The 16,795-nt window shown below is 43.2% G+C and overlaps 1 pseudogene; it reads left to right on the top strand.

Annotated features, from left to right (window-relative positions):
• Nucleotides 1-5,377: 5,377 nt before the first annotated feature.
• On the top strand, nt 5,378-6,102 carry LOC100688505 (annotated as a pseudogene).
• Nucleotides 6,103-16,795: the final 10,693 nt, after the last annotated feature.

Raw genomic sequence — 16,795 nt, 5'->3', positions numbered from 1 at the left:
TTTAACGAAATTTTAAGGACCATTCAATGGGAAATAAGATAGTGACAACAAGCATCTACTTGTCCTTACTTTAATTTGTGAAATGAGTGAAGCTCTGTACCGCCTAAGGCCAAAAGGTACCAAGTCATTCACTTTTCTTGGTCAGAATGTTTGAGAAGTGGCCCCAAGAACACTTTATGTTAGATTCTGACTGCTTGCCCATAACTGGAAATCCATTGAAGTACTCTGGAAAGCACAAAGAAGCCAGTGCTATGTTTTTGCTCATCTTCCTTTGCCTCTCAACGTCACGCTAGCACAAACAAAACCTTTCAATGGCTCATCACTTGCCTCATGCCCTCTATGCAGACATACAGAGGACTGTCGCCATATTGAATGAAACTGAGCTCCTCCAAGTGTGTAGTTTCTCTAGCTGGAGTATATACTGTACGCTCATGACATCCAGTGGTCAGAAAAACACTGTGCAGAGTATTTATTTATTTATTTATTTATTTATTTATTTATTTATTTATTTATTTTTCTTTTCATACACAATCCACAGTGCTATTGCAAACAGCTGGTCTGTAGAGGCATAAAGGATCCACAGTGAAACAGGAATGAGTTTGGTGTCTCCCTGCTGTAATGTCAGCAAGAGTCCAGGCTGATATGAGAAACCTTTTTTTTTCTTTAAGGTTTTATCTATTTATTTGAGAGAGAGAGGGAGAAAGCATACACAAGCAGGGGGAGCAGCAGAGGGAGAGGGAGAAGCAAGCTCCCCTGCTGAGCAGGGATTCTGATGTGGGGCTCGATCCCAGGACCTCAGGATCATGACCTGAGCCAAAGACAGACACTGAATTGACTGAGCTACCCAAGCACCACCCCACCTCTGCCCCAGAAACCTATTTGATAGGTGCCCATAAAAGGTCATTTGGCTATTTAGAAAATCCCACTCCCCACACCATCAAATATGCAGTTACAGAAAGAATGATCGATTTTTTAAAATTGAGGTGAAATTTCCATAACATAAAATTAACCTTTTTGAAGAATACAATTCAGTGGCATTTAGTACATTCATAATGTTGTATAACTACCATCTCTGCTAGTTCCAAAACATTTTCATCACCCCCAAGAAAATCCTATGCCCATTAAGCGGTCGTTCCCCATTCCCTCCTTCCTTCAGTCCTTGACAACCACCTGTCTGCTTTCTTCTCTAGGGATTTACCCATTCTGGTTATTTCATATAAATGGAATCATCCTATATGTAACTTTTGTGTCTGGTTCCTATAACTTATAATTTGGGGAGAGGGGGGTTCATTCACTTATATCATTGCATTAGCATTTCATTCCTTTTTATGCCTGAGTAATATTCTATTATTTAAATATCACATTTGAAAGCTCCTGGGTGGCTCAGTCAATTAAGCATCTGCCTTCGGCTCAGGTCATGATATCAGGGTCCTGGGATCAAGCTTCACGTGGGGCTCCCTGCTCAGTGGGAAGTCTGCTTCTCTCTCTCCCACTTGTGCTCTCTCAGTCACTCACTCTCTCTCAAATAAATAAATTAAATATTTAGTAAATAAATAAATAACATTTGACATATTTATCAAATCGTCTGTTGATGGACATTTCAGCTGTTCCCACCATTTGGCTACTGCTGATAGTGCTGTTATGAATATTTGTATACAAGTATTTATTTCGTGCTCGCTTCAGCAGCACATATACAAATATTTGTTTCAATACCTGGTTTCAATTCTTTAGGGTATATATCTAGAAGTGGAATCCCTAGGTCCCGTGGTCATCCTACTTAACTCTTTGAAGAAAAAATTGTTAGACTTCTTGAAATCAATAGAAGAAATTGAAATAGATTTTTTAGACTTCTTGAAATTGATAGAGGAAGAATTTTATTTAGACCAGGACCAACTTTTCCCAAATGACCCATTGATTTTTTTTTCTTTTTTCTTTCTTTCTTTCTTTTTTCTTTTTTTTTTTTTTTTTGAAGTTTCCATCATTCAGTTAGGTCCGCCTGAAAGTACTGATGGGAATGAATGCAAATGGACAAGATAAAAGAGCCCATTCAGGGGAAAGTTAATTTGCCTAAGGATACTCTGTTGACATTTGTTTAGCTTGAGATGACAGTTCAGCAAACGGAAATCCTTTGCCACAAATCTTTGGTATGAGCTGTGTCATAACATTTTGTTTGAAAATAGCCTGCAGACCTAAAATGAATTTGGACAGTCAAAGTGAATTAATTAAGCTGAAAATAACTCTCAAAACAATGATTTCCCTGTGTGTGTTTTATTCAAATCTTCCGGGTCACTAATTTGTCATGTTTTCTTTAAGAGGAGAAAACAATGAGGAGGTGTATTTGGCGCCCTCTATGGTAAAATATTCTTGATTTAACTACAGTAAAGAAAGAGCTGCTTGTTCTAAATGAAGGTTCCCATAAACCCTCATTATAAATATGTTCACCATTTTGGATGAAATGCTTTCTGAAACAGCACTAGATTTCCCGTCTCCTAAGAAGATTCTGAACGTGATTATGAACATATTTGTCAGGCCCAGTTTGAGCTACACAACACAGTGGCCTTCTCAAAACCAAAGGGCTTGGAAAGGGTATTAGAGTGCCTGCAATTTACTCTAAAATCCTTCAGTGTGGTCTGTACATGTGACTGAGTCTCAGTCCACTTCCCAGGAACAGCCAGGTCCACTCAATTGGAAATACAAAACTCCAGAGGTAGTTATAACTTACATTTGAAAGACTCATCAAAAGCCCACTTTGGCTCTCTTTGTCTTCAATCAACACCAGATAATTTGCTAATTAGCATAATGGGTGCTAAGAATAATTTTTCATTGATGAAATGATGGAATAGCCAAGAATATTGTCTAGAATCTAGACTCAAGACACTTTTGCCCATGTAGGAGCAGTGTGTATACATCTGATGAGCTCTTTGCTTAATTTTAATTTTCTAGTAGCCACGTTGAAAAAGTGAAAAGAAACAGGTGAAATTAATTTGAATAATACATTTTATTGAATCCAATATAACCAAGTCATCATTTCAGCATGTAATTGATATTTAAAATATCTTTGAGATGTTTTACATTATTTTTCTTGTCCTACGTCTCAGAAATCCAATGTGTATTTTACATATTACTAGCCATACCAGCACTGTGCTAGAACCTTTATGTGTATTTTATATCTCTAATCCTTAAAGCAACCCTGAAAAGCTCAGGTATTTTGGACTCATTTTACAGAGAAGCAAACTGAGGCATGGAAATATGAAGTAACTTTCTCAGGTGACATGCAGTTGTCAGGGGCAGCCAGAGGTAGTAGGCTATAGAGTCACATTTAGGCCCCCTCTTTGTGGCAGGCACCCATCCTCCACCTGCTGATGCAGGGATACAAAGGCCCAGACCTCCAGTCTCAATTTCAACTTTCTTACAGAACAGCCCTCAGTTACAGTCACACCGGGCTCACTTTCTCCCCATGGAGAAGGTGCTGGATCCTGCCCTCCTCACAGCCACAGGGCACCTGTCCCCAGAGACCTTCCCAGGCAACCTCTGCAGTGTTTCAAAGGGACCCAGTCTAAGACACCAGGATTCGACTCAATCTCCAAAGCCCTTGCTTAGATGTTTCCTTCTCTTGGGGCACCCAGCTGGCTCAGTGGGTAGAGCATGTAGGGGTTGATCTAGGGGTTGTAAGTTTGAGCCCCACGTTGGGTGTAGAGATTACTTGAAAAATAAAATCTTAAAAAAAAGAAGAAGAAGAAATGTCTTCCTCTTTATGGGCTAACTGTAAAGAGGGTGTGGTGCCCTGCATTGCTGACCCTTCGGTCTTTAGGAGCTAGGCAATAGAGCTCATTAGGAAAGCAAGCTGAGAAGTAAGCTATCTGCATTTTTAGAGCACACAGACATAGAAGCAGGCACATAAATCAACAAGAATGACATCGGCTTGGTTTCCAAGGAGTGCCCCCAACTAATAAAACATATCTTTAAAGTACTTATTGAAAATGGCAAGAATCTTCAAGAGACTTTAGTCACTGTGGATCTTTGTGTTGTTTTCTTTTCTTTTCTTTTCTTTTTTCCAGATTTTATTTATTTATTTGACAGAGCACTAGCAGGGAGAGTGGCAAAAGGAGAGGGAGAAGCAGACTCCCCGCTGAGCAGGGAGTCTGACGTGGATTCTGGGATCATGACCTGAGCAGATGTTTAACCAACAGAGCCACCCAGGCACCCCCTTTGTGTCAACTTTCATTCAGCCCCACCTCAAAAATTCTAACAGCAAACTTCTTAAGTTGGACAGCCAGCAGGCCAGTGGGCACCGGGGAGTCAGCCCTGACCCAATCGCCTGGCCACTTGGTCCCCTGGGTTGGCACTGCCAGCCCCCTAGCGCGTAGACTCACCCAAGACCTGAGGGGCCCTCTAGGACATGTCTTTAGAAATCCCTCACCAGGAGATCCAGGCAGTTAATAAATCAAAACAGCCCTGCTCACTACATTTGAACTTTCTGGTCAATGTATCCTGTGACAACTATGCATTTGATTCCTGGGGTCCCTCTAGTTAAATTATGTAGGACTTTTTCTAAATAATTAAAGGGACTTTTGGAAACAGGCCCTGGCCTATCCTTAACACCGTACCAGGGAAGACAAAGCAAAAAGAGAATGAAGAAAATGGATAGGTTTTATTTACCTTTGGAGCCCAGGGGCAGCTCTACACAGCAAGAAAATTAATCTTCAAACAAGTCCTTTCCCACAGAAAAGGAAATGGTCTAGGGCCACAGTGGAGCTTGGGGGCTGGGGGCGCCCACCAAAGGGATCTATCCAGCTTGTCCCTTGGGATCCCAGGGACCAGGAAGTGAAGAGAAAAACCCAGCTGGATCTAGCTGCTGGCTGCTTTGCCCCACCCTCCCTCTCCCTGGCCATTCCTTCCTTCAGTGGGCCCCAAAGACACACAGGATGTCACCCCATCTTGCCCCGGCCACCCCTTATTATACCTGATCTGAGTCCCAGCCAGAAGCAAACATGTGTGGGCTCCCAAAACTGTACACCACAAGTAGTAATGCTTGTTGTAAACAAAACAAAATGAAAAGAAATGAAATAAATAAAATAAAGGAATAAATAAAATATCCCAGCAGTGTACAGAGGAGTAAAACTAAATCCATTTTCTTCCTCCCCAGTGCCACTCCCCAGAAGTAGCCACTGTGAGCCATATGGTGTGTGTCCTTCCAGATATTCCCAGATGCACACACGCACACACACAGTTGAGTTCATGTGACACGTGTGGCCTGGAGGTCTGATTTTTTCCCCTATCACTTCTCTGTAGACACACACCTTCCCACAGCATATATACACTGTAGATCATTCTGTTCATGCTGGAGGCCCACTCCGCTTCACGGATGCCCCATAACATGGTGCAGAGGAGGAAAACACACATTTCCTTTCTTCTTCTTCCCCTTGTAGCGTCGGCAGGTCCTCTCCTCAAGCTTAGCCAGCTAGGCTACTTGAAATACCCTCTCTCCTTTCCTTTTACCACTGTGACCACAGCCACTAGGAAGCTCAGGCTTCAGAAGAGGCTTGCGTCCAGTGTCCTCCACTGTGGCAAAAGGAAGATCTGGTTGGAACCCAGTGAAACTAGTGAAATTGCCAACACTAACTCCTGTCCACAGATGCAGAAACTGATCCAAGATGGGCTGATCATCTGGAGGTCTGTGACTGTCCATTCCCAGGTTGGGGGCCCGACAAACACATTGACCCATCGGAAGGGCAGGTATGTGGACACTGGTAAGAGAAAAGGTACTGCCGACGCTCAAATGTCCAAGAAGGTGACCTGGGTGAGGGCGATGAGAATTCTGTGCTGGCTGCTCCAAAGATGCCGTGAGTCTCAGATTGACTGCCACATGTGTCACAGCTGTCCCTGAAGGTGAAGGGCAACATGTTCAAAAACAAGCAGATTTGCATGGAACACGTCCACAAGGTACAGGCAGACAAGGCTCCCCAGAAGCTTCTGGCTGATGAGGCTGAGGCCCACAGATCTAAGGCCAAGGCAGCATGCAAGCACCACAAAGATCAGCATCAAGCCAAGGAGAAGGAAATCATCGAGGCTCTGTCCAAGGAGGAAGAGACCAAGAAATAAAACTCTCCTTCTTTTGTCTGTACATACCGGCCTCAGCAATTACACAGTTATTCAATAAAACAAACCTTTATCTGCAAGAAAGAAAGGAAAGGAAAGGAAAGAAAGGAAGGAAGGAAAGAAATATTGTCTCTCAGATTTCTGTCTCCCTGTTCAAGACTTGTAATTCTAACACCTTTTTGGCATCTCCACCTGGATGTCTCATGGGCGTCTCCAAACTGTGCCTCCCCAGTGCTCCAAGTTCACCCCCCTCCTCCATCTCAGCAATGTTTCCACCACCCTCCTGGAGCTCACACAGGTCATCCAATCTATCAGGAAGCCCTGTTGGCTCTACCTTCAAAAACATCCTGAGCCTAACCACTGTGCACTGCTCCTCTGCTACCATCTCAGTCCCAGCAGGATCTTTCTTGTCTTTTTTTTTTTTTAAGATTTATATATTTGAGAGAGAGAGAGACAGAGAGAGAAAGAACATGAGTGGAAGAAATAGAGGGAGAGGGAGAGGGAATCTCAAGCAGACTGCACTGAGCATGGAGCCTGACACGGGGCTCAATCCCATGACCCTGATATCACTACCTGCCTAAACCCAAACGAAGATTCAGATTCCTAACAGACTTTGCCAACCAAGCAGAATCTTTCTGCTGAACAGTCACAACCAGAATTCTTGGCTCTGTCCCATTCCCCATACTCCAGGGAAATCCTTCTAAAGGCAAATCTCATTGCACTTCCCTCCCTTAAACCATGCAATGGCTTCCCATTAGACCCAGAACGAAATTCAAACTTTCCTGTTTGATCATCATTTCTATGATCCAATCCCTACCTACCTCTCCTACCCAGGTGGTTGAGTCAGTTGAGTCCTCCAGGAAGTGAACGCTGGGATGGAATTAAGAATGCAAGAGATGCATTGGGTGGTGGGGGGTGGGGCAGTGAAAGAGAAAAGAGGAACGGAGCAGGCACCCTTAATGTCCTTAACTTAATCACATTGGCAAAGTCCCTTTTGGCAAATAAAATCACATATTCCAGATTCTGGATTGGGACATGGGCATATCTTTGGGGGCCACTGTTCAGCCTAGCAGAAGCACCATGGCATAATCATAATTAACAAAATTCACAGCAATGCCTTAATATCATCTAATACCCAACCCAGGGATCCCTGGGTGGCGCAGCAGTTTAGCGCCTGCCTTTGGCCCAGGGCGCGATCCTGGAGGCCCGGGATCGAATCCCACGGCGGGCTTCCGGTGCATGGAGCCTGCTTCTCCCTCTGCCTATGTCTCTGCTTCTCTCTCTCTCTCTCCCTCTCTCTCTCTCTCTCTCTGTGTGTGTGTGACTATAATAAATAAAAATTTAAAAAATAATAATAATACCCAGCCCATATTTAAGTTTCTTGGATTTTTTTCAAAAGCATTTTTTACATTTATTGTGTTTGGATCTAGATCCAAACAGGTCCACACTGTGTTAGGCTGTTAGGTCCCTTGCGTCTCCATTTTCCCATACCAGTCACTCTTTCCTTCTTATTTATCTTTTTACAACTATAATTTGGGATAAACTGGGTTTTTGTCCTCTGGAGGGTGTGGATGGCTCCCTTGTGGTGTGATTTACCTTGTTCTTCAATCTCCTGTACTTACTATGAAAGGGAGGATCTGGATCCAGTTTCAGGTTGGTTTGTTTGTTTTTCTTTAAGTAGGCTCTATCTGAGTGTGGAACCCAATGTAGGGCTTTAACTCACAACCCTGAGCTCAATATCTGAGCTGAGATCTGAGATCAAGAGTCAAATGCTTAACTGACAGAGCCACCCAGACACCCCATCAGTTTCAGTTTTTCGAAGCATGAATCAGAGATTGATCCCCAATAGTTCCTATCACATCAGGTCATGAGGATTTACATGTCTGCTGATCTCAGTGCTGTAACGTGGAAATGGATCACAAGGTGAAGATTCCCAAGGCTGATTCCTCACCCAGAGCCAGAAAGTGGTCTGCAAAGGACGGAACTTTGACATCATGCAACCACACACATCACTCCCAAACCCCTGCCTCACTGCTTTAGTGCACATTGATAATTGTTAATATATCAAGGACACAAAATGTTTCTTTTCTAATTCTATCATTCATTCTACATTCATTAGCTGGTATTCTTGTGTAGCTAGAGCTTTCTGTCATCAATTGAGGCTACTTGGTTACTACAGAATATAGAGTATAATCTATAAGGATAAATACTAATTCTTTTCCTTCAAGTACCAGTTCTCAGGGAAGGGAGGGTGCATAATAGTCACTTTCAATGGTAACAAATGAAATGGTTCTGTTGTTGTTTGTTTGTTTTTAGCTTTTCCTTCTTGGGTTTAATTGACTTGTGGATCGTCATACATTTACTATGTTAGAATTAACTACAGTCATCTCCTACTATTCTTCCTGTACCCATTAGAATTCATCAGAATGACCAGGAATCCACATGGAAGAAAGGATTCTTCTGTGGATTTGACCCTGGGTAACTGTGGGAGCTGGTTACATAGTTCTTCTGTGGCTGTGCTTCTGTGTAGGCAAGCAGTTGGACAGGAAAGATGGATGTAAAGTGGGGAAAGTTAGTGTAACTGGAACCCACAAGGACAAGCCAGACCCACATTGGTCTGTCACCACCTCAGTCTCCAATTTCAACAATGTGGGTGACCTGCAAGAGAAGTCAGCCCCTTCCCCCCAGAGCCACACACACAAGCCTGGCTGGAGAGATCTGGCAGGAGCGGGTGTTGCCTTGGCTTGCCTGTGGCCCCACTCCAAAGAGGTTAGCCAGCAGTCAGCAAAATGTGTGAGTTGACATAACACAGACCTTACCAGCGAAACAGATCTGCCGCTTCACTTTTTTGTTTTGTTTTGGTGGGGGCGGGGGGTTAAAGAGAGAGAGTGTAGGGGGTGGTGATAGAAGGGAAGGGCAAAAGGAGAGGGAGAGAATCTCGAGGCTGATGCTGGGCTCAATCTCATGACCCTGAGATCACAATCTGATCTGAAATCAAGAGTTGGATGCTCAACCAACTGAGCCACCCAGGTGCCCTTCTGCTTCACTTCTAAAGCACTTTCTTACTGAAGAAAGAGCTACACATGGTTACTGAGTGCCAGAAATGTGGATAAAGTGAGATGTGCCATATGCTTAAGATATACACTGAATTTCAAAGACTTGATCCAAGGAAAGGAATGAAAATATCTGATTAATAAGTTTTTATATTGATTACATATTAAAATGACATTTTGGATTTACTGTGTTAAATAAAAATACAGTACTAAAATTAATTTCAGGGGTGCCTGGGTGGCTCAGTGGTTGAGTGTCTGCCTTTGGCTCAGGCCATCATCTTGGGGTCCTGGGATTGAGTCCTGCATAGGGTTCCCCACAGGGAGCCTGCTTCTCCCTCTGCCTATGTCTCTGCCTCTCTCTCTGTGTTTCTCATGAATAAATAAATAAAATCTTTAAAAATAATAAGTTAGTGCTCGCTTCGGCAGCACATATACTAAAATTGGAAAAATAATAAGTTAAGGTAGCCTGAGTGGTCAGCGGTTTAGTGCTGCTTTTAGTCTAGGGAGTGATCCTGGAGACCCGGGATCGAGTCCCACATCGGGCTCCCTGTATGGAGCCTGCTTCTCCCTCTGCCCCTATCTCTGCCTCTCTCTCTCTCTCTCTGTCTCTCATGAATAAATAAATAAAATATTAAATAATAATAATAAATTTAATAAATTAATTTAACCTGCTTCTTGCCTACTAAAAATTCTTAATGGTATATGTGGCTTATGGTATATTTCTGTTGGACAGCAAGGATATAGACAGCCATACCATCTTTAAATGATGACAGTGGGTTTCTAATTCTACATTTCATTTATTTTTCTTACTGCATTAACCAAGATCTCTATCTCATATTAAATAGAATCAGTAATGGTGAGGGTCCTTGTTATGTTTCTGAATCAAAAGGATGGTTTCTCAGATTAAGGAATTTCCTAGTTTATGTTATGGCTAAATTATTCCCTCTTCCATTCATATGTTGAGGTCCTAACCCCCGGCAACCTCCAAATGTGACCAATTTGAGGACAGGGTCTTTAGAGAGATAATTCAATTAAAATAAGGTCATTGGTTGAGGGGTACAGTTAGCTGGCTCAGTCAGTAGAGCATGTGACTCTTGATCTCAGGATCATGAATTCAAGACCCATGATGGAGGTAGAGATTACTTAAAATTTTTTTAAATAAGGTCATTGAGGTGAGCCTTAATCCAATATGACTGGTGTCCTTATAAAAAGGGGAAAGGTAGCCACATAGAAGGAATATGATGAGAAAAGGCATGGGAGAAGATGGTCGTCTACAAGTCAAGGAGAGAGGCTTGGAGCAGATTCTCCCTCACAGTCTCAAAAGGATCCAACCCTGCTGACACCTTATCTCAAACTTCTAGACTCCAGAATCGGAAAGATGTATTTTTCTGTTGTGTGAGTTACCTAGTCTGTGGTACTGTATGATCGCAGCCCTAGCAGTTCTGATACACTCAGATTAAGGAGTTTCTCTTCTATACCTACCTTGGCAAGCATTCTTACCATAAATTATTGTTGCCTTTTCTCAAACGCCTTTTCCATGTATACTGAGATCATCATATGGACTTTTTCCTTCAACCTATGTATCAATGGTCCGGTCACTTTCACGACTGAGCCAGCCAGGTGTCCCTATCTGGTCATTTTTGGAATTCTCTTCTGATTGTTCGATTTTTAACTCCCTTTTCTTTTTGTCATATATTGGTATTTAATTATCTGTATCTGATCACTCCAACATCTGAAATCTTTCACTGGCCTAAGTCTGTTGTTCATAGTTTCTGCTGACTCTCACTCATGATGGCTTGTTTCCTTATGTGTTTGCAAATCATGTCTCCTGAGCTTGTCCTCAGTTGAACTTGGTACAATCCTGAAGGCTAAGTTGAGGGTGCTTTCCTCCAGAGAGGAGTGACATGCAGCCCAGTCAGCCACAAAGTGGAAAAGCAGTGAAAGAATATAATAAAATGCCACATGGTCTGACATTGTGGAAACCATAAGTGTCCCAGAAAATGAGAAGGGGAATAGATCTGGAATGGGTGTTAAAGGTAGTGAGAGAAACGGGTTATGTCATGAAGTCACATGATATCTACAGTCATACAGAATGCTATCAAATACAATCACTTTGGAATCCTTCCTAAGTTAACTGGACAAAATTCGCAAGGAAAAAAAAAAAAGAAAGAAAGAAAGAAAAGAAAAAAACTTAGATATAGAGATCACTGATAGAAGGTGAGCAGTAGCCCCAGGATTTTGGTACAATACAGCAACTGGACTGGAAGAGAGAGCTAGCAGCCCTGTCTCAAAACAACACATGTGACTGATTTTACCTAAATTGTATTTGGGGAGATGTCTTGGGGGACATGCCGATGGAGATTATAGGGGAGATAAAGGCAGTCCACTAGCGCCCTCAGTGAAGTTCTGTCCATAAAGTGCAAGAGAAATCAGAACCCATCTCCTCTCTCTTAGGGAGATGCTGAGCCCCACCTGAAGCTGATGTTTTCTACCCTGCTCCACCTCTCCCTCTGACACAGTGTTTGGAGCTTGAGTGCCTTATAAATTGCTGATTACAGGGGGGGAAATTATCTGAACAACAGATTAGTGCCAAAACCTGCATATCACAGATGCCAGGCTCAATGGCGTCTTGAGCAGCTTGCTGAGTTTTTAACTGGGTTCATCCCACTGGTCTCGGGAAGCTGGGGAGTTTTCTAGCTGGTAATCCTTGTGGCTGCCAGAGCCCAGGGAGATCCTGCTCGAGCCACCGGAAGAGGCAGGTGTCTTCTGTGATTCCCCACAGCCAGTCTCCACTGGGAAGGGGGATTTGGATGCCTGAGAACGGCTGGGTCTGTTTCTCCTTTAGAATCTCATGCATGCGGGTGGATTCCTGAAGGCTGCCACCAAATCTCAGCATGGACAGACAAGGACAATGAGAGGAATTTGACACTCAAGACGGCCAGTTTGAGGAAGCTGGATATTGGAATCCAACATCCACTGTGGAGAAGCTCTTCATCCATCCAACTAGATGTATTAAGCTCTTGCTTTAGGTTGGACCTGTGGATACAGCAGTGACTCTGAGGAGTCTCAGCCTGGACTTCCTAGACTGATGGAAGAGACAGCCTGGAGAGCAGGCAGTCAGAGGGTGTGGGAGAGACAGCCCAGAGTTCAGAGCAGGGAGCACCAGTCCACAGGCTGGGAGCCAGGAGGAGTGTGGGGATGGAATGCTAAGGAAGAGGTAGTTGGTTTCTAGCGTCCTCTGTACTGTCACCACATAAAGCGTCATAAGGGATGTTGTTATTTTGTCGTTTTGGTCACCTAGTCAAAGAGGAAGGTCAGCATCCTAGGTGAAAGGAGCCCCATATTCAGAAACATGAGCTGTTACAGACCCTCCACATGTCCCCCAACCCCACTAACCAGCAGGAGGACTCACAGGGCACAGGTGTTGGAAACAATGTGCTTCCTTATCCTTTGGCCTCAGGGTCCCTGGCCTAGGTTCTAGGGTCATCCCATTCTACACCTAGCTATCAATGCTTTCTAGAAAGCTAAGGATATGTTCATTAATATCACCAATTCCTTGACTTTGTATGGAGCTTTCTACCTTTCAGTCCATGCTTTGGTTTTGAGAACACAAACCATCTCTGCTGGAATTAGCTGGCCACTGAGAACCAGAACCATACCTGACTGAGGCTGCGGCCCTTACTCTGTCCTTCTTTGTATGTCTTTATGCTTCCATGAGTCTCTTGCCCAGGAAAATGGCTTTGACTATTACTATTACAAGAACTTCCTGAAAGACCCATTAGCTCTTCAATGGAAGCCACAGACAGCTTGTGCCCTAAGATTCTTTGAATCCCTTAAAATACTGGCTAATCTCAAAATCCCCATCTCCCTCTTCCCACCAATCCTGGACTGTTGTATAACTCTTAGCCTATCAAGTCACCAGATTGACAGATCCACTTTAAACCACACTTCCTATTCCCAAGAGGCACCAGGTGGCTTTGTTGGAGGAGCGTCCAAATCTTGATTTCACAGCTCAGGTCACGATCTCAGGGTTGTGAGAGCAATCCCCGCATAGGCTCCATGCTCAGTGGGGAGTCAGCTTAAGAATCTCTCTCTCTCTCCCTCTCCTTCTACCCCTCCTCACTTCTCTAAAATAAATAAATAAACCTTCTTTAAAAAATAATAAATAAGTCACACTTCCAATTCCCAATAAATGCTGACCTAACCTTGCCCCCTCGGAGGCCCTGCTGAAACTTTGCAAAGGAGTATTCCCTCTTACTGTGGTAGCAGTAAATCCTGCTCTGTTTCACCAGCAGATTGTGTTGGTGGTAAGTGGGGAGCCAACTTCTGGCTGTTTCTTTTTGTGATAGCCTTCTGAGTTAGGCAGGACAGGTGTTTCTCCCCCATCTAACAGAGAACCTGAGGCATGGAAAGTTGTAAGTTGTGTCCTGGGTAGGACCAGGATGGAAGCCCCAGTTTCAGGGGTTTACCCTCTGAGCAAGCATCAGCTAGTCTTCAGAAGGAAAACCAAGCCACTAAGCCAGGGTTGTGTTTTCCCAGGTGGGGAAAGACGAGCTAGACCTCTGTAGAAACCAGACATGCAGTGAAGGCATGAGGAAAACTCCAGTGGATTTGGTCACCATCTGCTATGACATGTCGGTGCAGGTGAGCAAGACTATGTGCTGAGGGACAGAATGGGAGGGTTGCCATCCAGAGAAACCCAGGGACAAGCTCGTGGACCAGACCCATTTATTACCACTCTTCATTAACATCAAGAAGCAGGACCCAGAAGATGCATCAGTGGCAGTCTAGAACGTAAGACTGGAGGATTCCTGTAACAGGCACTGTTGTGTTGTCTGCAGTTAGAACCTCAAGAACAGAATGTCAGAGTGAGGGGAGCAGGGCAGGAACGGGCTGATAGAAATACAGAGTACAATTCCATGTCTGCAAAGGTCAAAGTTGTGTAAACTATACAATCTAGAATGGAGAGTACACATATTTATAAGACAACTTTCAAGGAAGGCAAAGGGAAGGTTAAAGACAGACAGCTCAGGATCCCAGGATCCTGGGAGGAGACAAAGAGTGGGTGGAATGGTGGTGGAGGGGACTCAGGGGTCCTCACCAAGAATCACCCCATGCTTTCTCTCCTGCCAGGTGGTCCTCCCAGCGTTCAATATACCACAATCATCTCTGACCTTTAAAATATCATTTTTGTTTCTAATCAAAATTTACTCAAAACAATGAAAAATAAGACACATGTGCCTGGGTCTCTGCAAACAACTTTCCCCACCTCTTTCCATCCTTTGTCTTTGCCTACCCACTTGGGACAGGATCAAACCAGCTGGTATGGAAGCATGAGTCTCTTGCATTATCCTCCAATAAAATGTGTTTATTTTTAATTATTTTAATCACAGAACTTCATTTTAGGTAACTTTTTTTTTTTTAGATTTCATTAATTTATTTGAGAGAGAGAGAGAGAGAGAGAGCACAAGAAGGGGGAAGGACAGAGGGATAAGCAGACTCCTAGTTGAGCCCAACGCAAGGCTCGATCCCAGGATTCTGAGATCATGACCCGAACTAAAGGCAGACACTCAAGCACTGAGCTACCCAGGTGCCCCGTGGTACTTTTTATGTACTTGGTGTTAGACTTTTTCATACTCAAAGTGACCATGTTTACAAATGGAATTGAGAAATCCCTATAATCTTTCTCGGGAAGTCTGCGTTGTTGCCAGTTGAGGTGTCCCTGCCACAGGCAGGGGATCAGAGGTCACACAGGAGTGAGGACAGCATGAAACCCCACAGTGGCCCCTCACTAGCTACACGCTTAACCTCTTCCGCAGGGCCTCTGTTGGGTAGGACATCCTGGGGCTGAAGGTATTTAAGTGGAAGTAAGTAGCCTGAACTCCCAACAAAAAGGAATCCTTGTTATCCCTTATTGTTAGACTAATATTTAAATGTTGTGCACTGCTTCACGTACACAGGCTGCTGTGTGTTGACTGTATTGTTAAAATAATACTAGAACCTTACAGATAGTTTGGAGTGGGTGCACCTGCAGAACTGCCCTCAAGTCCACCCCCTAAATATCATTTTCCAGACGTAGGCTGTATTTTGCCCAAAACACTAATTCATTTTTCAGATTATAGGTTAGAAATGCTTAGTGATATGAAAAGATGTCTCAGAGTATGTTTTTAAGAGGGAGGAAAAAAAACAAGCTATTTAACAGTATGTTCAAAATTAGTCCATTTGTTGGGGAGGAGGGCCCTCTATCAATACATAAGCAAACAAAAAAGACAAATGTGATCCAAGAATTCCACCTCTAGCTTTAAATGCAAGAGAAATGATAACATATGTCCACACACAAACATGCACATAAACAGTCATAGAAGTATTATTCATAACAGCCAAAAGGTAGAAACAACCCAAATGTCCACCAACTGTTGAATGGATTAAAAATGTGGTATATCTGGGGCGCCTGGGTGTCTCAGTTGTGTCCAACTCTTGATCTCAGTCCAGGTCTTGCTTGGGGTCATGAGTGCAGGTTCCGTGTTGGGCACCTACTTAAAAAAAAATGTGGTATATCTAGGGTGCTAGGCTGGCTCAGTCGGTGGAGCATGACACTCGATCTGGGCATTGTGGGTTCAAGCCCCACAATGGGGGTAGAGATTACTTAAAATAAATAAATAAAATGTGGTTTATCTGCACAATAAAATATTATTCAGCAAAAACAAGAAGTGAAGTATTGACACAATACTTTTGTGAAGTATTGACACAATACAATTACAGCAATCCTTGGAAAGATTATGGTAAGTGAAAGTAGCCAAACACAAAACATCACATGTTGTTTAAGCTATTTTTATGAAATATCCAGAACAGGCAAATTTTGTCAGAGACAGAAATAGATTAGTGGATGCTTAGGGTGGGGAGAGCAGGAGTTATCTGCTAAGGGAGGGTAAAATGCCCTATAATTAGACGGTGATGGTGGCACAAGCAGTGAACATACTAAAACATTTTTGAATTGTATAGGTTATTTTTTAAAGATTTTATTTATTAAAAAAATATTTTATTTATTTATTCATGAGAGGCACAGAGAGAGGCAGAGACACAGGCAGAGGGAGAAGCAGGCTCCAGCAAGGAGCCCGATGTGGGACTCGATCCCGGGACTCCAGGATCACGCCCTAGGCCAAAGACAGGTGCTCAATCACTGAGCCACCCAGGCATCCCTGAATTGTATAGTTTAAATGAATGGGTTTTATATTATGTGAAATTTATCCCAATAAAGCTATGAAGGAAAGAAAAATCAAATTCCAAGTCGTTTATAGGCTCATTTATGAGTGGATATATGTATGGGTTTTATTTGCTTCTTTTCATTTTTCTGTGCTTTATTTTTTTAAAGGCATTTTATTTTTTTTAAAAGACTTTATTTATCCATTCATAAGAGACACAGAGGGAGAGAGAGAGAGAGAGAGAGAGAGAGAGAGAGAGAGAGAGAAGCAGGTTCCACACAGGGAGCCCAACGTGGGACTCGATCCCAGGTCTCCAGGACTGACCAGGCCCTGGGTTGAAGGTGGCACTAAACCGCTGAGCCACCCGGGCTACCCTGTCTGTACTTTCTAAATTTGACTACTTTTATAAAACTAGAAGGACTATTTTTAAAAGATTATGTT

The sequence above is a fragment of the Canis lupus genome, chromosome 5, assembly GCF_011100685.1.
Source record: "Canis lupus familiaris isolate Mischka breed German Shepherd chromosome 5, alternate assembly UU_Cfam_GSD_1.0, whole genome shotgun sequence".
In the NCBI taxonomy this organism is placed as follows: Eukaryota; Metazoa; Chordata; class Mammalia; order Carnivora; family Canidae; genus Canis; species Canis lupus.
This window is presented reverse-complemented; position numbering and strand designations above follow the sequence as displayed.